Raw genomic sequence first — 23,672 nt, forward strand, 5'->3', positions numbered from 1 at the left:
GAGGCCTCTTTTGGATGGTGACACATCATGATATGGCTTTGTCTTCACATATAAATGTCTTTGTGTTTTTTGTTTCTGCTCTCCTTTCCTGATAAAAACCTTGTCCTGTATATCAAAATATCTACCTAAAAACCCTGTTGGCAAAAGGTTCAGAAAGAAATTACACATTGCTCATAATTTTGACTCTGTACAAAGTACAGTAAGTTCAGTTCAGTCTCTCAGTCATGTCCGACATTTTTGACCCCGTGAATCACACCATGCCAGGCTTCCCCATCCATCACCAACTCCTGGAGTTCACTCAAACTCATGTCCATCGAGTCGGTGATGCCATCATTTTCAAAATACACATTTTGAGAGAACAACATTATTCTACAGTATTGATTTTCTTCTTTTCACTTGTTACTGGTCTATACTAATCTGTCTCCGAGTGTTCATCCCACTAATCAGATCTACCCAATTGAGAATGCAGATTCTTAAGAAAAAGGAGTTCTTTGTGACTAATACCATTGTAAACATGACTCAGAGTTTCTTGCCAATCTCCATATCCTATCCATAAAGGCATTAGGTAAAGAAAAAAAATTATTTTGTATAAGTATTAAACCAAACTGTGATGCACATATACAAACTACAAAATTGATGTAAAGTCAAAATACTATATATTACATATATATACTAGCAAAATATAATATATGTATACTAGAAAATCAGTTCATTACAATATTTTCAAAGTTATAAGTATTCTTCAAATAGACCTGATTACATCTGTCACAGTAATTTGGTCCTTAACTAGCTTGATAATCCAGGTAGCCATCAGGTTTTGCCAATTTGTTTGTATTATTATCATTATTTTAAATTTATTTATTTTAATTGGAGGCTGATTAGTTTACAATATTGTATTGGTTTTGCCATACACTGACATGAATGCGCCTCGGGTTACATATGTTCCCCATCTTGACCCCACACCCACCTCGCTCCCCATCCCATCCCTCTGGTTCATCCCAGTGAACCAGCTAATTTGTTTTATACTGGAAAATGATAAACTTCTCATGTACACATGAGAGAAAGTGGTTTTGAAATGAGGCACTCTCTCATCCACCTAACTGAGACATAAGATGGTACTGCTAACAAATTCCTATTATTAGACTAAATTATTTCCAAAGATTGGGGTTTAAATACTAGAGGTTTTCATTGCAGAGCAATGCAAGATGTGTGGCTTATGCCTTTAATTACAGCAAACTCCTCAGCTTTCAACACAGCTCACTTAGAGGAAAGGTAAATGAGGGTTGTGATTACGTGTTGCAAATATCTTGCTGTCAGATCCTGTTATTGATGTAAGGTCACGGTCAGGTAATACTGTTTCTGTAAACCTGTACTGAAGCAAATATCAATCCATAACCTAAAAGGAAATATCCTAAAATGACTTTCATCATCCAACATCCTGGTTACCAGGAGGGTTTCCCTCTGAAGGCTGGTTATCCTGTCTGGGCGCAGGCTAGATCTCAACGTCTGGTCTTGGTTCTTCCATCAGTGCTCAGTCCCAGCTGAAGGGGAAGCTGTCTGTTCTCCGTGTCCTTCTCTTTCCAAAGTTTTCATACATTGTCCAGTCGTTTTAATGAGGGAGTCAAGTGCCCGAAACACAGTTGGCCCTCGGTATCCTCACACTATCCAAAAGGGGGCTGGGTGTCATAGACTGTTACCCGTACGGTTTGCCACAACCATTAGGTCATGGAGGTAAGCATCAGACGTTGGTTACTTCTTCGAACCCTGGTGAAGGCCATTGAATGGCTCCATCAGGGGATCTGGGCCTCTGAAATACATAGCCTTTTGCCTGTCCTGAAGTTCTACCTTTCACTACCCGGCCCTAGGGTAGATGGCCTAGAAGGTCCTGAGCAATGGGAGCGACATATATTCTACTACACACCATTGAGAGTGTGACTGTGGTTGGAGTTGTATTTCCAACTTCATTAATAATCTTGAGCTAAGATATGCAGATCCATGTCCGTCCTGTCTCTATTAGAACATCTTCCTTGAAGAAATATTTGATCTACGATACAAGTTGGTAACTTGAACAATCGTGCTCGATTTTGAATAAGCTCATATAGCAATTTTCAACTCACTTTTCCTAAATTCACATATTTTAACTAAAACCATCAGGTGATTAAAGTTTCTGTTACCTTGTAACTGAAATATTTAACTTACCATCATGTTCTCAAGGACTAAAATATTACAAATGGTGGAACCATTTATTTGATCACTGCTTGAGGTACAGTTGACTTGTAATATTGCTTTAAGAAATTTTACTTTATAAAAATTATACAATCTTCTCTTAATTTTTGTAATATATCAAAATGAATGACACTTATGTGTACATAAATCCCTGAATTTTTAGACTTCCTTCACATTTAGGTCATCAGAGAGAACCAAGTAGAATTCTTTTATTTTCTTTACTCCTTTTTCATAAATTAATTTAAAAAATTAAGTGGACGATAATCATAATCGAATATTGGGATGGTTTTTGTAATATACACATATTAATGACCCATAATTATACAAGGAGAAGGTTAATTAACATTAAAGAAAGCCAGTGCCAAAGAATGTTCACACTACCACACAATTGCAATCATCTTACACACTAGCAAAATAACGATCGAAATTCTCCAGACCAGGCTTCAACAGTACATAAACCATGAATTTCCAGGTATTCAAGTTTGATTTTTGAAAGGCAGAGGAACCAGAAATCAAATTATCAACAGCTTTTGGATCAGCAACACAGGAAGAGAGTTCCAGAAGAAAAAATTCTACTTCTGCATCGTTGACTACACCAAAGCCTTTGACTACGGGTCACAACAAACTATGGAAAATTCCTCAAGAGATGATAATACCAGACCACCTGACCTGCCTCCTGAAAAGTCTGTGTGCAGGTCAAGACGCAAGTTAGAACTAGAAATGGAAAGACAATCTGAATCCAAAGGGAAAGAAGTAAGTCAAGGCTGTATACGGATATACTGTGTATGTAAATTATATGCAGATTACATCATGAGAAATGCCAGGTTGCATAAACAGATGCTAGAATCAAGATAGCCCAGTGTAATATCAATAATCTCTTATCTGGAGATGGAACCAAGTTTATGGCAGAAAGGGAAGACGAACTAAAGAGCCCCTTGATGAAAGTGAAAGTGGAGAGTGAAATAGATGACATAAAACTCAAAATTCAAAAAACAATGATCATGGCAACCGGTCCCATCACTTCATGGCAAATAGAAGGGGAAACAATGGAAAGAATGAGTGTTTTTTTTTTTGGCCAGGGGTGGGGTTTGGGGAGTTGAGGTGTATTCAAAATCACAGCAGATTGGGAATGCAGCCGTAACATTAAAAAATGCTTTCTCTTTGGAAGAAAAATATGACCAAACTAGACAGAATATCAATCATCAGAGAGATTATTTTCTAAAATATTTCTGTCTAGTCAAAGTTATGGTTTTTCCAGGAGTCATGTATGGATTGGAGATTTGGACTATAAAGAAAGCCAAAGAATTGATGCTTTTGAATTGTGATGATGGAGAAGTGGCTTGAGAGTCTTTTGGATGGCAAGGAGATCCAAGGAGTGCATCCTAAAGGAAATCAGTCCAGAACACTCATTTGAAGACCTGATGTTGAAGCTGAGACCCAATATTTTGGTCACATGGTGTGAAGAACTGATTCATTTTTATAAGACCTTGATGCTGGGCAAAGTTCAAGGTGGGAGGATAACAGTAGACAGAAGATGAGAAGATTGGAGAGCATCACCGACTTAATGAACATGAGTTTTAGTAAACTCGATGAGTTGGTGATGGACAGGGAGAACTGGCATGCTGCAGTGCTTAGGGTCACAAAGATTTGTCAATGACTGAGCCACTGAACTGCACTGAACTGAGCATGGCTCTACCCATCAGAACAAGAACCAGTTTCCCTTAGTCAGTCGTTCCCATCAGGAAGCTTCCATAAACTCTTGACCTTATCCATCAGAAGTCAGATCGAATGAAAACCATAATCTCAGAAAGCTAGCCAAACTGATCACATGGGATACAGCCTTGTCTAACTCACTCAATGCAACTATGTGTCATGCTTGTAGGGCCACCCAGGATGGACGGGTCATGATAATGGGTTCTGAAAAATCGTGGTCCTTGGAGAGGGAATGGAAAACCTCTTCAGTATTCCTGCCTGAAGAATTCCATGAGCAGCATGTAAAGGCAAAATATAGCATACTGAAAGACAAACTCCAAGGTTGGTAGCTGCCCAATATGATATGGGAGATCAGTGCAGAAGAAACTCCAAAAAGAATGACGCGATGGAGCTAAAGCCAAAACAGTACCCAGTTGCAGATGTGACTAGTGATGGAAGAAAACCCCGATGTTGTAAAGAGCAAGATTGCATAGGAACTTTAAAGGTTAGGTCCATGAATCAAGGAAAATAGGAAGGGGTCAAAACGGCGATGTCAAGAGTGAACATTGACATTTTAGGGATCAGTGAACTAAAATGGATCGAATGGATGAATTTAACTCAGATGACCATTATTTCTATTACAGTGGGAAAGAATCCCTCAGAATAAACGGAGTAGCAATTAGAGTAAACAAAAGAGTCTGGAATGTAGTATTTGGTGGCAATCTGAAAACCGACAGAATGATCTCTGTTTCTTTCCAAGGGAATCCATTCAATAGCACAGTAATCCAAGTCTGCCCTGACCAGTCATGCTGAAGTAGCTGAATTAGAACGATTCTATGAAGACCTACAAGACTTTTTAGAAGTAACAGACAAGAAAAATGAATTTTCCATCACAGGGAATAGAATGCAAAAGTAGAAAGTCAAGAGATACCAGGGGTAACAGGCAAATTTGGCCTTAGATTACAAAATGAATTCTTCCAAATGTTAACAGACATTTTCCAAGAGAATACACTGCTCATGGGAAGCACCCTCTTCTGGGAACACGAGCGAATACTACAAATATACCTCATCATATGGTTAATACTGAAGTCAGATTGACTTTTTCTTCACAGCCAAAGATGCAGAAGATCTGTAGAGTCAGCAAAGCAAGACTGGGAGTGGACAGTGGCTCAGGACATGAATTCCTTATTGCCAAAGCAAGAGTTAAATTGAAGAAAGTATGGAAATTCACTAGATCATTCAGGTATGTCCTACATGAAATTGCTTATGATTACACGGTGAAAGTGACAAATAGATTCAAGGGATTAGATCTAATACAAAGAATGCCTGATGAACTATTGACAGAGGATTTTGACATTGTACAATAGGCAGTGATCAAGACCCTCCTCAAGAAAATTACATAAAGGCAAAATCGTTTGTTGAAGATGCCTTACAAATAGATGAGAAAATAAGCTAAATCAAAGGAAAAAAATTAAAGATATAACATTCTGAATGCAAAGATCCAAGGAATCGGGAGGAGTGATAAGAAAGCCTTCTTCAGTGATTAATGGTAAGAAATAGAGGAAAATAATGGAATGGGAAAGACTAGAGACCTCTTCAAGAAACCTAGAGATACCAAGGAAGAATTTCATGCAGAGATGTTCAACATAAAGGACAGAAATTGCATGTACCTCAATGAAGCGGAAGATATTAAGAAGAGGTGGCAAGGTTACACAGAAGAACTATATTAACAGAATCTTCATGACCCAGATAACCTCGATGATGTGATCACTCACCTAGAGCCAGTCCTCTTGGAATGTGAAGTCAAGCTATCCTTATGAAACTTCACTATGAACAAAACTAGTGGAACTGATGAAATTCCAGTTCAGCTATTTCATAGCCTGAAAAATGATAGTCTCTAAGTGATGTACTCAGTATGCAAAGAATTTTGAAAAGTAAGCAGTGGCCACAGGACAGGAAACATTCAGTTTTTATTCAATTCCAAAGAAAGGCAATTCCGCAAACTGTTCCCACTGGGAAATACATGGGGAAAGAGTGGAAACAGTGTCAGACTTTATTTTTTGGGCTCCAAAATCACTGTGGATGCTGATTGCAGCGATGAAATTAAAAGACGCTTACTCCTTGGAAGGAAAGTTATGACCAACATTTATAGTATATTAAAAAGCAGAGACATTACTTTGCCAACAAATGTTCGTCTAGTCACAGCTATGGTTTTTCCAATGGTCATGTATGGATGTGAGAGTTGGACTGTGAAGAAAACTGATTTCCAAAAATTGATGCTTTTGAACTCCGGGGTTGGAGAAGACTCTTGTGAGTCCCTTGGACTGCAAGGAGATCCAACCAGTCCATTCTAAAGGCGATCAGTCCTGGGTGTTCACTGGAAGGACTGATGCTAAAGCTGAAACTGCAATACTTTGGCCACCTCATTCTACGACTTGACTCACTGGAAAAGACACGGATGCTGGGAGGGTTTTGGGCAGGAGAAGACGGGGACGACAGAGAATGAGATGGCTGGATGGCATCACCTACTCGTTGGACATGAGTTTGAATGAACTCCGGGAGTTGGTGATGGACAGAAAGTATTGGCGTCCTGTGATTTATGGGGTCGCCAATGTCGGACACGACTGAGCGACTGAACTGAACTGATACTTTTACATAGGAGAAGGAAATGGCAACCAACTCCAGAATTCTTGCCTGGAGAATCCCAGGGAGAGCAGAGCCTGGTGGACTGCCATCCATGGGGTTGCACAGACTCGGACACGACTGAAGCGACTTAGCAGCAGCAGCATACATTTACATGCAAATATAGTGATACCAGTATTACTCCATGATACTTGTATTTTTTATTTCACTCCGTGAAAATCTGGATTCCATTTTTCATATGTGAAATGTGGAATTCTCTATTACTCATGTATGAAAATCTGCATGATGGCTTTTTGGCATTTAATGTGGAATTCTGTATATTTCCCATATGGAAATCTTGGCAGGCATTGGTTCTCTGAAGATATGCAGAACCAGTATGGATTAGGATTGATCTCTCTTGCACAAATTAAATTAGGGCCCCACTGTTTCTTCATCAAGTTTAGAGTTTGTTGTATTTCTCAAATATATATCAAAACAGAATTTTGTCCATGAAATGTGAAATGCTCCTTATTGACTCTATTCAATCCTAGGTGACAATTCTCCACTTTGGAAGTTGCACACCTCTATATTTCATACTGCAGATCAGAATGGAGACTTCCCTTGGAGAAATATGGAAATCTCTAAATTTGATATGAAGAACTTGTTTTTCAGCTACAGAAACACTTATGATCCCTGTTTGCTATGTTCCCTGTGCCTCTGAACATTTGTGTGTACATGCTTGGGTAGACATGGCTGTGTTTGTGTGTTTCTGTATGTGGCTGTGTGTCCAACTACAGCCGAAGTGGAAATGAAGGTGAGAGATCACGAGACATGCAGCAAGCAGAAGGAGGCATGAGGTGTCCACAGAGTGGGGAAGACTGGCCCATGCATCTCTGAGGTGCTCCTGTTCACATAGGAATGAGGAAAGGATGGCCAGTGACAATTCAGGAAAGTGGGTCCACAAATCTGGGTTTACCTCAAGAGACATAAAGAAGCTCACAGTTTGTGCCACGTTGATGTGTGTATTTCTACCAAGAAGCAGATGGGAAGCTTTGAGAACTCACGCAGTGTAAATTCAATGGTCTGGGTATTTTAAAGCATAGCCTTTGGACCCTTTAGTCTATGGGATGTGGGGTATCCTGTGGAAATGGTGGGCATGGCTATAAGAGGATCCAAGACTTTAAAGAGGTCAAGGTCCTTCTGAAACGAACAGAGACTGGAAGGAGGAGGAACAGAAAGATAGCCTACTGCACTGGAGAATTTTTACACATTAGAGAAAGGCCCTGGCCTACTGCTGTTTCAGACCTGTCCATCAGACAGCATACTCCCTCTCTGATGTGGCCAGTGATAGCATCATGTGAGACAAATGACATGATCATGTAGACTCCTTCATTGTGAAACCACAGGCATCCTCGGATACAGTGTGTGAGCATGCAATCCATCCAGGTGCTCCTTGCATAACGGGTGGTGTAGAAAGGTGAAGAAAGTGCAACTGTGGGATAAATGATTTTTCCCCTTTACTAGTGTGTGCCTTTGAGGGAGAAAAGATGGCCAAATAGAAGGGTATTCACTTATCTTTTCCTGAGAGTGCTCCAAAATTGCAGCTTGCTACTGAATGTTGATGGACAAGAGAATGTCAAGTTCCACCAAAAAGATGTACACCATGTCCAGGGGGGACAGAGAAGTCCCAAGAAGACTGTTCAGTTCAGTTCAGTTCAGTCGCTCAGTCGTTTCCGACTCTCCGCGACCCCATGAATCACAGCACGCCAGGCCTCCTTATCAATCATCAACTCCCGGCGTTCACTCAAACTCATGTCCACAGACTCGGTGATGCCATTCAGCCATCTCATTCTCGGTTGTCCCCTTCTTCTCCCGTCCCCAACCTTTCCCAGCATCAGAGTCTTTTCCAGTGAGTGAACTCGTCGCAAGAGATGGCCAAAGTATTGCAGTTTCAGCTTAATCATCAGTCCTTCCAATGAACACCTAGGATCGATCTCCCTTAGAATGGACTGGTTGGATCTCCTTGCGATACAAGGGACTCGCAAGAGTCTTCTCCATCACCAGAGTTCAAAAGCATAAATTCTTCGGCGATCAGCTTTCTTCACAGTCCAACTCTCACATCCATACATGACCACGGGAAAAACCATAGCCTTGACTAGAAGGACCTTGGTTGGCAAAGTAATGTCTCTGCTTTTTAACATATTATCCAGGTTGGTCATAACTTTCCTTCCAGGGAGCAAGCGTCTTTTAATTTCATGGCTGCAATCAGCATCCACAGTGTTTTTGGAGCCCAAAAGAATAAAGTCTGACACTGTTTCCACTGTTTTTCTATGTATTTCCCATGAAGTGATGGGACCAGATACCATGATCTTTGTTTTCTGAATGTTCAGCTTCAAGCCAACCTTTTCACTCTCCTCTTTCACTTTCATCAAGAGGCTTTTGAGTTCCTCTTCACTTTCTGCCATAAGGGTAGTGTCATCTGCATATCTGAGGTTATTGATATTTCTCCCAGCAATCTTGATTCCAGCTTGTGCTTCTTCCAGCCCAGAGTTCCTCAGGATGTACTCTGCATATAAGTTAAATAATCAAGGTGACAATATACAGCCTTGACGTACTACTTTTCCTATTTGGAACCAGTCTGTTGTTCCATGTCCAGTTCTGAATGTTGCTTCCTGACCTGCCTACAGGTTTCTCAAGAGACAGATCAGGTGGTCTGGGATTCCCATCTCTTTCAGAATTTTCCACAGTTTCTTGTGATCCACACAGTCAAAGGCTTTGGCATAGTCAATGAAGCAGAAATAAATGTTTTTCTGGAACTCTCTTGGTTTCTCCATGATCCAGCGGATGTTGGCAATTTGATCTCTGGTGCCTCTGCCTTTTCTAAAACCTGCTTGAACATCTGGAATTCACGGTTCACATATTGCTGAAGCCTGGCTTGGAGAATTTTGAACATGACTTTACTAGCTTGTGAGATGAGTGAAATTGTGCGGTAGTTTGAGCATTCTTTGACATTCACTTTCTTTGGGATTGCAATGAAGACTGACCTTTTCCAGTCCTGTGACCAATGCTGAGTTTTCCAAATTTCCTGGCATATTGAGTGCAGCACTTTCACAGCGTCATCTTTCAAGATTTGAGATAGCTCAACTGGAATTCCATCACCACCACTAGCTTTGTTCGTAGTGATGCTTTCTAAGGCCCACTTGACTTCACATTCCAAGATGTCTGGCTCTAGGTCAGTGATCACGTTATCGGGACTATCTTGCTCGTGAAGATCTTTTTTGTACAGTTATTCTCTGTATTCTTGCCACCTCTTCTTAATATCGTCTGCTTCTGTTAGGTCCCTATCATCTCTGTCCTTTATCGAGCCCATCTTTGCATGAAATGTTCCCTTGGAATCTCTAATTTTCTTGAAGAGCTCTCTTGTTTTTCCTATTTTGTTGTTTCCCTCTATTTCTTTGAATTGATCACTGAGGAGACTGTAGGAGTGGCGAAATGGTGTTTAGAAGCAATACCTTCCAGCCACAGTCAGAGGATGCACAGAAAACATTTGGTGCACCGATACACAGAGACTGACAGACCCAGAGTCAGACCTGTCTTTCAATGATTGAGTGTCTCCTGCAGAGGCATTGGTCAGCAGTGGCCTGACAGGGGAGAGGGTCTCTGGCTGCTACAGACCTGGGTCATGTAGTTTATGGCATATGCCCTCTTGGAGGAGTTTGCCATTCAATCCACAATAAAGCCAGCTAGCAGACATCCACAAATTGAAAAATAATTATTCCGAAGAAAGTCTCCTACTGTTAAGAAAGTTCTAGGAGCACTGCACATTTCCTTACCTGGGGGTCCGGCAAAGGGATTGAGAAGCCCACAGGAAATTTGACTTTGGAAGTCAGTGGGATTTGATTACAGAACTTCCACAGAACTGAAGCAGACTGATGGAAGGCACAAACAAAACTTTGTGTGAACCAGGAGACAAGAATAAGGAGCAGTGTCCCCACAAGAGACTGAGCCAGATTTGCCTGTAAGTGTCGAGGAGTCTCTAGCAGAGGCGTGGGCAGATAGTGGATTGCAGCAGGATAAGGGGCACTGAATACAACAGTGCTTACACAAGCCCTTTTGAAGAAGATCACAATTACTTTCATTACTCATACCAGAGTTTATCCTCAGTTTAAACAACAGGGCTAGAACACAACAACCCGCACCCCACCCCCCTGCCACTGCAAACAGAAAATCGGATTAAAGATTTACTGAACATGGCCCCACCTGTATAAAAATGATTCAGGTTCACTCACAGTCTGTCCCTCCCATCAGAAAGCATCTATAAGCCTTTTATGCTTACATATTAGAGGGCAGACAGAATGGAAACCACAATCACAGAAAACTAACCAAACTGATAAAGTGGATCACAGTTTTGTCTAATGCAATGAAACTATGAGTCACGCTATGTAGGACCATCTGACAAAACGTGGGCCAATGGAGAAGTGAATTGCAAATAGCTTCAGTATTTTGCCTTGAAACACCACGAACAGTATGAAAAGGCAAACAGATGGGACACTGAAAGATGTACTCCCCAGGTTGGTAGGTGCTAATGTGTTTCTGGAAATCAGTGGAGAAGTAACTCCAAAAATAATGAAGAGATGAAGTCAGAGCAAAAACAACACCCAGCTGTGGTAGTGACTGGTGATGGAATTAAAGCCTCACTCTGTAAAGAACAATAGTGCACAGGAACTTAGAAAGTTAGGACCATGACTCAAGTAAACTTGGAATTCGTCAAACAGGATATATCAATGGTGAACATCAACCTTTCAGGAATCAGTGAATTAAAATTGACAGGAATGGGCAAATTTAATTGAGATGAACATTTTATCTACTACGGTGGGATAGAATTCCTAGAGAAGAAATGGTGTAGCACTCATAGTCAACAAAATTGTGTGAAATGCAGTTCTTGGGTGCATTCTTAAGAATAGCAGAAAGATCTTTGCTGATTCTCAAGGCAAACTATGCAACAGCACAATAACCCAAATCTATGTCCTGACCAGCAATGTTCAAGTAGAAATTGAGCTGAAGGTCAGTGAGAAGTTGAAGTCGAGTGGTTTTATGTTTACCAACAGGATCTTCTAGAACTAACAGACACACACACATAAAGATATCATTTGCATCATAGGTGACTGGAATGCAAAAGGAGGACATCAAGAGATACCTAGATTCACAGACAATTTTGGCCTTTGTGTACAAAATGAACCAGGAAAATGTCTAACACTGTTTTGCCAAGACAAAGCACTGTCAAAGAAAACTTTTTTCCAACAATAAATGACACGACTCTACACATGCACAAAGTTCAGTTCAGTTCAGTCACTCAGGCGTGTCCGACTCTCCATGATCCCGTGAATCACAGCTTGCCAGGCCTCCCTGTCCATCACCAACTCCCAGAGTTCACTCAAACTCATGTCCACAGAGTCAGTGATGTCATCCAGCCATCTCATTCTTGGTCGTCCCCTTCTCCTCCCGCCCCCAACCTTTCCCAACATCAGAGTCTTTTAAGAAAATGGTTAATACCGAAATCAAACTGATTATATGCTTTACAGCTGAAGATGGAGAAGCTTGATGGAGCCATCCAAAACAAAACTGGGAGCTGATTGTGGCTCAGATCATCAGCTCATACTGAAACATTCAGACTTATTTCAACAAAAGTAGGAAAATCCTTAGATCATTCAGGTATGACCTAAGTAAAAGCCCTTTTGATTATCATTGGAAATCTAATACAGTTCCTGGAGAACTAAGGGCAGAGGTTCGTGATATAGTACACGAGCAGCAATGAAGACTGTCCCCAAGACAAAGAAATGCACAAAGGCAAAACGGTTTTCTGAAGACACCTTACACTAGCTGAGAAGAAGAAAAAAAGAAAAAGGAGAGAGAGAGAAGTGGAAGTGAAACGAGAATGGCAAAGATAGAACTATCTGAATGTAGAATTTTGAAGAATAGCTAGGGCAGATAAGAAAACCTTCCTCACTGATCAATGCCAAGAAATCGAGGTTAACAATATAATCAGATAGACTAGAGGTCGCTTCAAGAAAATTAAAGATACTATGGGAAGATTTCATGCAAAGAAGTGCACAATAAAGGTCAGAAATATTAGGGACCTAACAGCAGCAGAAACTATTAAAATGTGTCAAGAATACAGAGAACTCTACAAAGAAACTCTTCATGACCAGATAACCAAGATGGTGTCATCACTCAACTAGATCCATGTCACGATCTTCGTAGACCCGGACCTGGTGAATGGAGTTAACAGAAAAGGATGCAGGGGACAGAAGTCTCTAGTGAAAGAAGGGTACTTTTTTTTTTTTTTTTTTTTTTTTGCAGAAATACATGCTTATATGTCGTCAATAAAATTATTATTCTGCCACCAAAAACAATGAAATTCCACCAGTTACAACAAAATGATTAATCCTTTGAGACACTGAAGGGAATCCAAGCAGGTGTCCTCTCCCATGATCCCAGTCGTGAGAACTGCATGCAGATCTGCTCATCCCTGATGAGGAACTGAGAATCAACAGAGAGTCATTGAGAAACAGTACACAAGGGACGAACACATATTGGATCCCTTAAAGTTGAACGTCCCCTGACTATTCTCCCTGTTTTATTTTTTCATAATTGGGGGTGACTGCATATGGTTCTGTGAAAAAGGCACTGACCAATTGAGTTTGCCTGTTTAGTCTGAACATTTTAGTTGAAAGGCATCAGTATACTACAAATATAATCACCATGATAATTATCAGCATTATGGCTCCAGATCCAATACGACTTGTAATGCTTTGATGTCATCCTCAAGTGAGTAGCCCAAATAATTGATCAGCTAGCTGTTCAGCTAAGGTTTCAAAATTTTTGGAAGAGGATAGACTCTTAGAGGAAATTTCAAAGATTTTCTTTTGGAACAATTGTACATTTAAGGAAGCATTTTTATGGATATCTTGTAAATGAAAATTGGTTTGTTCGCAGCTGTAAGCACTATTGTCGAACTAAACAGGAGTAACGCAAAACTGTGTAGAAATCCAATCACATTTTAATAATGTGATTTGCATTTTTAAATCTATCAATTGTTCTCTGACCAATTGGATGCCTGCTTTTAATTCTTGTATTTTATCCTGAACGTCCTCATCCGACTGAGGCTGGGTGGCCCACACAGTATCAGCATCTTTAGTACAAATTTGAATAAAGTTTTGGGTTTGAACTGAGGTTTGTAAAGCAATGCCTGCAACTCTGGCAGTGATGCAAATGGCTATTAGTCCCAAAATGCCAAGAATTAGCCACTCAATGAATCGCTTAGATCGTTGGAGTAATTTAGAGAGTAACCGGGAGGCAAGTCCTACCATGGGACCTTATTCCCAGGGCCGTCGGAGATCTACTTGGCAACCACAGACTGTACCGAGAACGAAGAATCAAAAGGGATTCATTTTTTAAGAGAGAAATAGAGGAATTTAGACAAGTATACAATTTACAATCTATACAAGTCACAGAACATAAAGTCTTATTAAATTGTGAGTTCCCGATGGCTATAACAAAAGGAAGGGGGATGCAAGCTTGTATTAAATATGAATGATTTTAACGGAAGGAAGAGTTACTATGACAAAGACTGGTCCCTGTGAAAAATCCAGTCCAAGTTCCAAGTATTTAAGTACATGCATCAAGTTTCCAGATGTCCCATTTTTCAGGTCCAATTCATTTATTGAGGATGATTCGAGAGCGAGGAGTTGCCATTTTTCTGTCAAGCCAGGCAAAGAGTCCTATGACATGGAAGTTTTCCATTGAAATGTTGGTAATCTTCCATTCCACTTGAGTAACATAATCACACATTGTATTATTAAGATCATCTGAGCAGTTAGATAGCCACATTCCATGGGTTCCCCAATCAACAATGGTGTAAATGGCCAGAAATATTAATTTCCATGATTTAGCTTGACATCAATCCCAGTAAACAGGAATATAAGTAGAGTCCGTATACGTAAACTCCTTACATTTCAACTTTTGTCCTTTTCTGAAAGTTTGGGTAGTATTCACATGGTTTTCATAAAAAGACAGGGCAGGAAACAGTCCAAGCAAAGAACGGAAATTCTTTTTTGGAGGCAGGATGAAACCTCACTTTTGTTGACTAACATTAATACAAAATTCTGCGGGGACCACGCATAAAGGAAGGATTTCATAGCCTAGAGAAATGCTTATTAGCCTTCCATCTTCCTCAGGAAGAGAGGGTACCTCCAATCTCCAAGGAGGAGGCATATGTCCTGTGTCATTAATGGATATGATTGGTTCTATATCTGTCCATTCTACAACTTGCAATAAAGGAGTCCTAGGTATATAAGTCTAATCAGTTCAGTTCAGTTCAGTCGCTCAGTTGTGGCCGAATCTCTGCGACCCCATGAACAACAGCACGCCAGGCCTCCCTGTCCATCACCAACTCCCAGAGTTCACTCAAACTCATGTCCACAGAGTCAATGATGCCATCCAGCCATCTCGTTCTCTGTCCTCCCCTTCTCCTGCCGCTCCCAACCTTTCCCAGCATCAGAGTCTTTTCCAGTGAGTCAACTTGTGGCATGAGGTGGCCAAAGTTTTAGCTTTAGCATCAGTCCTTCCAGTGAACACCCAGGATTGATCTCCTTTAGAATGGACTGGTTTGATCTCCTTGCAGTCCAAGGGACTCACAAGAATCTTCTCCAAAACCACAGTTCAACAACATCAATTCTTTGGTGATCAGCTTTTTTCACATTCCAACACTCACATCCATACATTATCACGGGAAAGACCATAGCCTTGACTAGACGGACCTTGGTTGGCAAAGTAATGCTTTTTAATATACTATCTAGGTTGGTCATAACTTTCTTTCCAAGGAGTAAGTGTCTTTTAATTTCATGGCTGCAGTCAGCACCGGCAGTGATTTTGGAGCCCCCAAAAATAAAGTCTGACACTGTTTCCACTGTTTTTCCATCTATTTCCCAAGAAGTGATGGGACCAGATGCCATGATCTTTGTTTTCTGAATGTTGAGCTTCAAGCCAACCTTTTCACTCTCCTCTTTCACTTTCATCAAAAGGCTTTGGAATTCCTCTTCATTTTCCGCCATAAGGGTGGTGTCATCTGCATATTAGAGGTTATTGATATTTCTCCCAGCAATCTTGATTCCAGCTTGTGCTTCTTCAGGCCAGCGTTCCTCAGGATGCACTCTGCATATAAGTTAAATAAGCAAGGTGACAATATACAGCCTTGACGTACTCCTTTTCCTATTTGCAACCAGTCTGTTGTTCCATGTACAGTTCTGACTATTGCTTCCTTATCTGCATACAGGTTTCTCAAGAGGCAGGTCAGGTGGTCTGGGATTTCCATCTCTTTCAGAATGTTCCATAGTTTATTGTGATCCACACAGTCAAAGGCGTTGGCATAGTCAATGAAACAGAAGTAGATGTTTTTCTGAAACTCTCTTGCTTTCTCCATGATCCAGCGGATGTTGGCAATTTGATCTCTGGTGCCTCTGCCTTTTCTAAAACCTGCTTGAACATCTGGGAGTTCACGGTTCACATATTGCTGAAGCCTGGCTTGGAGAATTTTGAACATGACTTTACTAGCGTGTGAGATGAGTCGAATTGCGCGGTAGTTTGAGCATTCTTTGGCATTCCCTTTCTTTGGGATTGCAATGAAGGCTAACTTTTTCAAGCCCTGTGGCCACTGCTGAGTTTTCCAAAATTGCTGGCATATTGAGTGCAGCTCTTTTACAGAATCATCTTTCAAGATTTGAAGTAGCTCAACTGGAATTCCATCACCTCCACTAGCTTTGTTCGTAGTGATGCTTCCTAAGGCCCACTTGACTTCACATTCCAAGATGTCTGGCTCTAGGTCAGTGATCACGTTTTCGTGACTATCTTGATCATGAAGATCCTTTTTGTATAGTTCTTCTGTGTATTCTTGCCACCTCTTCTTAACATCTTCTGCGTCCGTTCGGTCCATACCACTTATGGCCTTTATCGAGCCCATCTTTGCATGAAATGTTCCCTTGGAATCTCTAATTTTCTTGAAGAGATCTCTTGTTTTTCCTATTCTGTTTTTTTCCTCTACTTCTTTGCATTGATCACTGAGGAAGGCTTTCTCATCTCTCCTTGCTATTTTTTGGAAGTCTGCATTCAGATGCTTATATCTTTCCTTTTCTCCTTTGTTTTTCACTTCTCTCCTTTTCACAGCTTTTGCAAGGTTTCCGCACACAGCCATTTTGCTTTTTTGCATTTCTTTTCCATGAGGATGGTTTTGGTACCTGTCTCCTGTACATTGTCACGAACCTCCGTCCAGAGGTCATCAGGCACTCTATCAGATCTAGTCCCTTAAATCTATTTCTCACTTCCACTGTATAATCATAAGGGATTTGATTTAGGTTATATCTGAATGGTCTAGTGGTTTTACCTATTTTCTTCATTTTAAGTCTGAATTTGGCAATAAGGAGTTCATGATCTGAGCCACAGTCAGCTCCTGGTCTTGTTTTTGCTAACTGTATAGACCTTCTCCATATTTGGCTGCAGAGAATATAATCAATCCGATTTCGGTGTTGACCATCTGGTGATGTCCATGTGTAGAGTCTTCTCTTGTGCTGTTGGAAGAGGGTGTATGCTATGACCAGTGCATTCTCTTGACAAAATTCTATTATCCTTTGCCCTTGTTCATTCCGTGCTCCAAGGCCAAATTTGCCTGTTACTCCAGGTGTTTCTTGACTTCCTCTTTTGCAATCCAGTCCCCTATGCTGAAAAGGACATCTTTTTTGGGTGTTAGTTCTAAAAGGTCTTGTAGGTCTTCAGAGAACCCTTCAACTTCGGCTTCTTCAGCGTTACTGGTTGGGGCATAGGCTTGGATTACTGTAATATTGAATGGTTTGCCTTGGAAAAGAACAGAATCACTTTGTCGCTTTTAAGATTGCATCCAAGAACTGCATTTTGGACTCTTTTGTTGACTATGATGGCTACTCCATTTCTTCTAAGGGATTGCTGCCCACAGTGGTAAATATAATGGTCATCTGAGTTAAATTCACCCATTCCAGTCCTTTTTAGTTCACTGATTCCTAGATTGTCTATGTTCATTCTTGCCATCTCCTGTTTTACCACTTCCAATTTGCCTTGGTTCATGGGCCTAACATTCCAGGTTCCTATGCAATACTGCTCTATACAGCACCGGACCTTGCTTCTATCACCAGTTATATTCACAACTGGGTATTGGTTTTGCTTTTGCTCCACCCCTTCCTTCCTTCTAGAGTTATTTCTCCACTGATCTCAAGTAGCATACTGGGCACCTACTGAGCAGGGGAATTCCTCATTCAGTATCCTATCATTTTGCCATTTGATACTGTTCATGAGGCCTAATAAGTGTTGTCAATCAAGTCAGCTTCAGTGGGCAAAGCCAAAGCAAGCAAAGCAAGCATAGCAACAAAAGTATTCTCAGAATTCCAGGGCATTTCCTGTTCATAAGCCAGATTTCAGCGTGATTATTAAGAATTTTTATCTGTCTCCGAGTAGGGAGATCATTAGGTCAATGACGTCAAGTGTGGCATTTCTTGGAAATTTTTAAAGCCGCCATGGCTTATACTGGAATGTCCTGCTCCCGGGGATTTCACCTTTTCCTCTCTATCTTAGCTCCTTTGGAGTGGATCTTCTGAAGCGGGAGCCAAATGACTTCGTTGGTCCATCTGGGAAATACAATCATGCCCCTTTCCCGCTAATATTAATTTTCCACATCCGTTGTTTAGTCATCCGTCTTGATTCAAAACAGACAGAGGAAGAAAAGTGTCCTTCAGTTCCTAGAAATGTTTTTCTGCTTTTGTCACAATATCTCCTTGTGGTAAGTTTAAAAAATTTAAAACAAACAGCTGTATTAGTGATAGTTATACGATTAGAGAATACATTGCATTGGATTCTATATAGCATATTAAAAAGCATAGACATTACTTTGCCAACCAAAGTCCGTCAAATCAAGGCTGTGTTTTTTTCAGTGGTCATGTATGGATGTGAGAGTTGGACTGTGAAGAAAGCTGATAGCTGAAGAATTAATTCTTTTGAACTGTGATGTTGGAGAAAAGGCTTGACAGTCTTTTGGATGGCAAGGAGATCCAACCAGTCCATTCTAATGGAGATCTATCCTGGGTGTTCATTGGGAAGGACTGATCCTGAAGCTGAAACTACAATATTTGGCCAACTCATGTGAAGAGTTGATTCACTGGAAAAGACTCTGGTGCTGGGAGGGATTGTAGGCAGGAGGAGAAGGGGATGATAGAGAATGAGATGGCTGGATGGCATCACCAACTCAATGGACATGGGTTTGAGTGAACCAATGTACCCCTTTACAACATCGAAGACAGACTCCTCGAGGCTTTTTAGTAGTTTTATTTTTTCTCTGTGTGTTTTTTAGGAATATCAGTTTGTTTGTTTGTTTGTTTTTCAATAGCTCTTATCCCCACAAACAAAACACCCTTCATTCCTCTTTTTAAAGGAAATAGCCATTGAGTCAGCAAACGTTTGCATTTTCTGAGTTTCTGACCCTAAGTTACAATAAGAGAATTCCTAATCTCACGAATGAGAGTGATGGTTCTCTGACATTCCTGATTTTCATTCTCCATATACAAACAGTTTTTCAAATTGCATTTTGGCCTCCTTTCCAACAGCATCACAGGAGAGAGCAACTCCCAGTCTACCTAAAGAATAAAATAAAATTTCCAATAGAAGATGCCATAATGTTTAGAAGTTCTTTAGCAAACAGAGAAGGAGGGCTGTACATAGTTACAGCCTTTTTCATTTGTTGTATGTGAGAAAAATCAACGCCTTTGTATTGAGGTATTAGTTACCCTTGAGCATTACCATTTCTTAACACAGAATAGAAAAAAAGATAATCAGCCTCAGAGACTCGAGTTTGCAAATCCAGTAAATCAGAAAGCCTTTGTTGTTAAAGAGAATGAGTGGAGAGTGTTTTCATAAATATGAGGGCGTTTTAGGAGCTTATCATGGTCATCTATCTATGTATCTATCTATCTATATCTATATCATCTATATCTATATATCTATATCTATATATATAGTTGGCTTTAGTGTCAAAGAGAGCATCAGAAATATCAACATCAGATTCATCTTGTCCTCGAATTGGGGGACCTTCGGTTTCGTGTCCATTACAAGAGGAGGAGGAGCGCTTGGGACAGCCAGAACAGGGATGTTGGGAAAGTTTTGAAAGATTGTATGTTGCTCTAATTGGGCTTTATGTAAAGTCTCATCATCTAATTTATATTCGCATAATGATCACTAGCTTGTTGACGAATATGGAGGTTGAAGTTAAAATTGCCTTGAAATGAAAATGTCACGGCTTTAATGAAGGTCAAAAAGGGTCAGAAATTTGTTGGACTATTTACTCCCCATCTTGTGGCTCGTTCAACATTTCCTTTAACCCGGTTTCAAATTTCTAAATCCAAACTGCCTTCACCAGGGAAGCACGGATTCTTTTCAGCCACTGTTTGGAGATGAGCCTTCATCTGCTGATGTGAAACCAAATGTCGTTGAACCTTAAATAAATGATGAAGTAAAGTAGAAAGGTGGTGGGGATTTCCAGCCATTTCTCTCATAATCCCTCACTTACCGACCTCCCCAGGACCTAAGAGTCACTCTGTCTGCTTACCAAGGGTGTTCACCATGGCCCTGTTCAGGCACCAGTTGTCATGGTCAGCGTAGACTGGGATCTGGGGACTGGACTTAATGAGAAGGAAGCAGGGGACCCAAGTGTTGAGTGAAACCAGGGTACTTTATTTGAAGAAACATGTGCATATATATCTTCAGTAAAATGATTACTCAGCAATTAAAAACAATGAAATTCCATCAGTTGCAACAAAATGGATAGTCCTTTCCGTGCAAAGTAACTGAAGAGAGTCACCGAAGGGAGTCACTGAAGGGAATCCAAGTAGGTGACTTTTCCCATGATCTCAGTCCTGAGAATTGTGTTCAGCTCTGATCGTTCCTGTTTTGCAGGAACTGATTAGGAACAGAGAGTCCTTTAGAAACAGCACACAAAGAACACAACATACTGGATCCCTTAAAACTGAATGTATCCTGACAGACCCAGACATTCTGGAATGTAAAATCAGGTAGGCCTTAGGAAACATCAGCAAGAAAAAGCTGTTGGAAGTAGTGAATATCCAGTCGAGTTATGTATAATTCTAACAGATGATGCTGTGAAAATGCTGCAATTTGCAGGCAAATTTGGAAAACTCAGCAGTGGCCAAAGAACTGGAAAAGATCAGTTCATTCCAGTCCCAAAAAAGCCAGTGCCAAAGACTGTTTGAACTAATGCACAATAGCACTCATCTCACACAGAGCAAAAAATTATGCCTGAATTCTCCAAGGAAGGTTTCAACAAATGAAGAATTTCCAGAGGTGCAGGCTGGATTAGGAAAGGCAGAGCAACCGGAGACTAAATTGCCAACACCCATTGTTTGGTTGAAAAAGCAAGACAGTTCCAGAAAAACATCTATTTTTGTTTTAATGACTATGCCAAAGTCTTTGACTTGTGGAACATGAAAAACTGGAACATTCTTCAAGAGATGGGAATCCTAGGCCACCTGACCTGCTTCCTGAGAAATCTGTATGCAGGTCAAGGAGCAACAGTACCATGGACTTGGAAAAATAAATTGGTTCCAGAGTTGGGGAAAGTGGTACCTCAAGGCTCTATAGTGTCACCAGTTTATTCAAACGCATCCTGCCAGGCAGGATGAAGCGCAAGCTGGAATCAAGTTTGCTGGGAGAATTGTCAATAATCCCAGATATGCAGATGATACCACTCTCATGGCAGAAAGGAAGAGAAAGTAAAAAGCCTCTTGATGAAAGTGAAAGAGAAGATTTGAAAAGGTGGTTTAAAACTGACCATTCAATAAATGAAGATCATGGCATCTGGTCCCACCACTTTATGGCAAATAGATGGGGAAACAGTGGAAACAGTGAGAGGCTTTGCTTCCTTGGGCTCCAAAATCACTGTAAATGATGACTGCAGTGCTGAAATTAAAAGACGTTTGCTCCTTGGAAGGAAATCTGTGACAAATATAGACATTATTGAAAATCCACAGAAAATATTTTGCTGACAAATGGTCATCTAGTCAAAGGTATGGTGTTTCCGGGAGTCATGTATGGCTGTGAATTTTGGACCATAAAGCTGAGCACTGGAACAACTGATATTTTTGAACTATAGTATTGAAGAAGACTCATTAGAGTCCTGCACTGCATGGAGATTAAACCAGTCAATCCTAAAAGAAATTGGTCACGTGTATTCAATGCAAGGACGGATGCTGAAACTGAAAACTCAATATTTTGTACACTTTTGTGAACAACTGACACTGTAAAAGACCCTGATCCTGGGAAAGATTGAAGACAGGAGAACTGGATGACAGAGAATTAGATGGTTGGACGGTATCATAATTTTCCAAAGAATAGCAAGAGAGATATTGAATCACCACTTGATGGACATGTGTTTGAGCAAGCTCTGGGAGTTTTAGATGACCAGTGAAGACTGGCATGCTGTAGTCCATGGGGTCACAAAGTGTCAAATAAATGAGGGACGGAAGTGAAGTGAACTGATTTGTGGTGGGCTGTTTGCATGAAGTGACCCTGGGACAGCGGGAGTATTGATGCCCATGGCAGCAGTTCAGGCTTAGGGACTAGGGAATAGCCGTCCTGATGAAGACGTCCCGTTGCTCATGCCCAAAATCCTGACATGAATTCTTTCCTTTCTTTTTGTATTATCCTTGGTTGTGGATAGCAAAGGAACAATGTGGGTCTGTCTGCACATGAGTGATGGTTCTCACTGTCTCCTTGGAGTAGAATATCTGATATTGTCATGGTAATCTTTAAGGAGATATGCACCATGAGACATTCACAGGTACCCTTGATTTGAAGTTGGCAACCTTGGATGTTCCCCAATCCAACCTTTAGCCGCATTTGTGGTATGCCAACTTCTCAGGCTAGCAGGGATCTTGAACTATAGGCAGATCTACCACAGTCTGATGAGGGAAGCAGAAAGAGAGTGTTGACATTTAGCAAGTTAGTGAGGCCTGGCCTGGAATCAAGCCCTCTTGGAGCATTTGGGAGAGGAATGCTGCTTTTTGAACAATGGAGGCATGAGCTGTGGGTTCAGGGAAGGCAGGCACCTCAGGGTGTAACCCATGTGGGAGCTATGGGTATGAGTGGGCAGAAATAAAGTGTAGTGGTGATAAAAAGGGAGGCCACTGGACCTTTTTGACTTCACATTCAATGCCTTGTTTCAGCAGAGGTCATTTGGATCTGCGTGCACCTTCTTCATGATATTATTTCAGACACAGGCATGTCGCATTTTATTTGCCCTTTTGGAGGTCCAGACATCAGATTGGTCTTTCCAAGCTTCAGGGAGACAATCTTTGGGGGAAAAATGGAAACAGTTGCAAACAGCCTATTACACAGTTGGGAGGAGCGGGATCACCTTGATTGGAAGGTCTTGGTCCTGATTGGACACTGGGCCTGCCTCAAGGGCCCAGCATCAACTAGCAATTGTTTTGAGAGGTGTAGGCTGAGATTAGTAGTTCCAAGTCAGTGCAGTCCTAATCCACTTGCTATTTCTTCTGTCATTCCTTGAAGGAAAGCACATGAAATGGAATCATGCCAAAATGATTGGCACTGTGAAATAGACAATGTGATGAGGGAATACATGACATGAGCACCCAACAATCAGCTGTTCACCACGAGCACTTCAAGCCCACCGAACGTCTTTCCAAGTCAGTCCTTCTCACGAGGAAATCGCCAAATTTGTCATCTTCCAGAAGAAAGTGTAGAGATAGAACAGGACACTAACTTGAATGACAAGTTAGTGAAAGAAAACAATCAGAATATATAGAGGTACTTACCAAAGTCCATTACCCTGGAAAACAAAGCTATGACAATTTGCATATTATCATATGCAAATGTGGAAATTTCCTTTTAGGGTTGTATGTATGTATGTGTGTGTGCCCACCAGCAGAAATGTGCATATGAGCTGTAAGAACTGGCCTAACTGAGAGAAGGATAATGAATACCGAGAAAATGAACAAACTTGTGTAAACTACATTAACCGTGGG

This window comes from Moschus berezovskii, chromosome Y, assembly GCF_049115385.1.
Source record: "Moschus berezovskii isolate FMDL1 chromosome Y, NW_MosBer_1.0, whole genome shotgun sequence".
Taxonomy (NCBI): Eukaryota; Metazoa; Chordata; class Mammalia; order Artiodactyla; family Moschidae; genus Moschus; species Moschus berezovskii.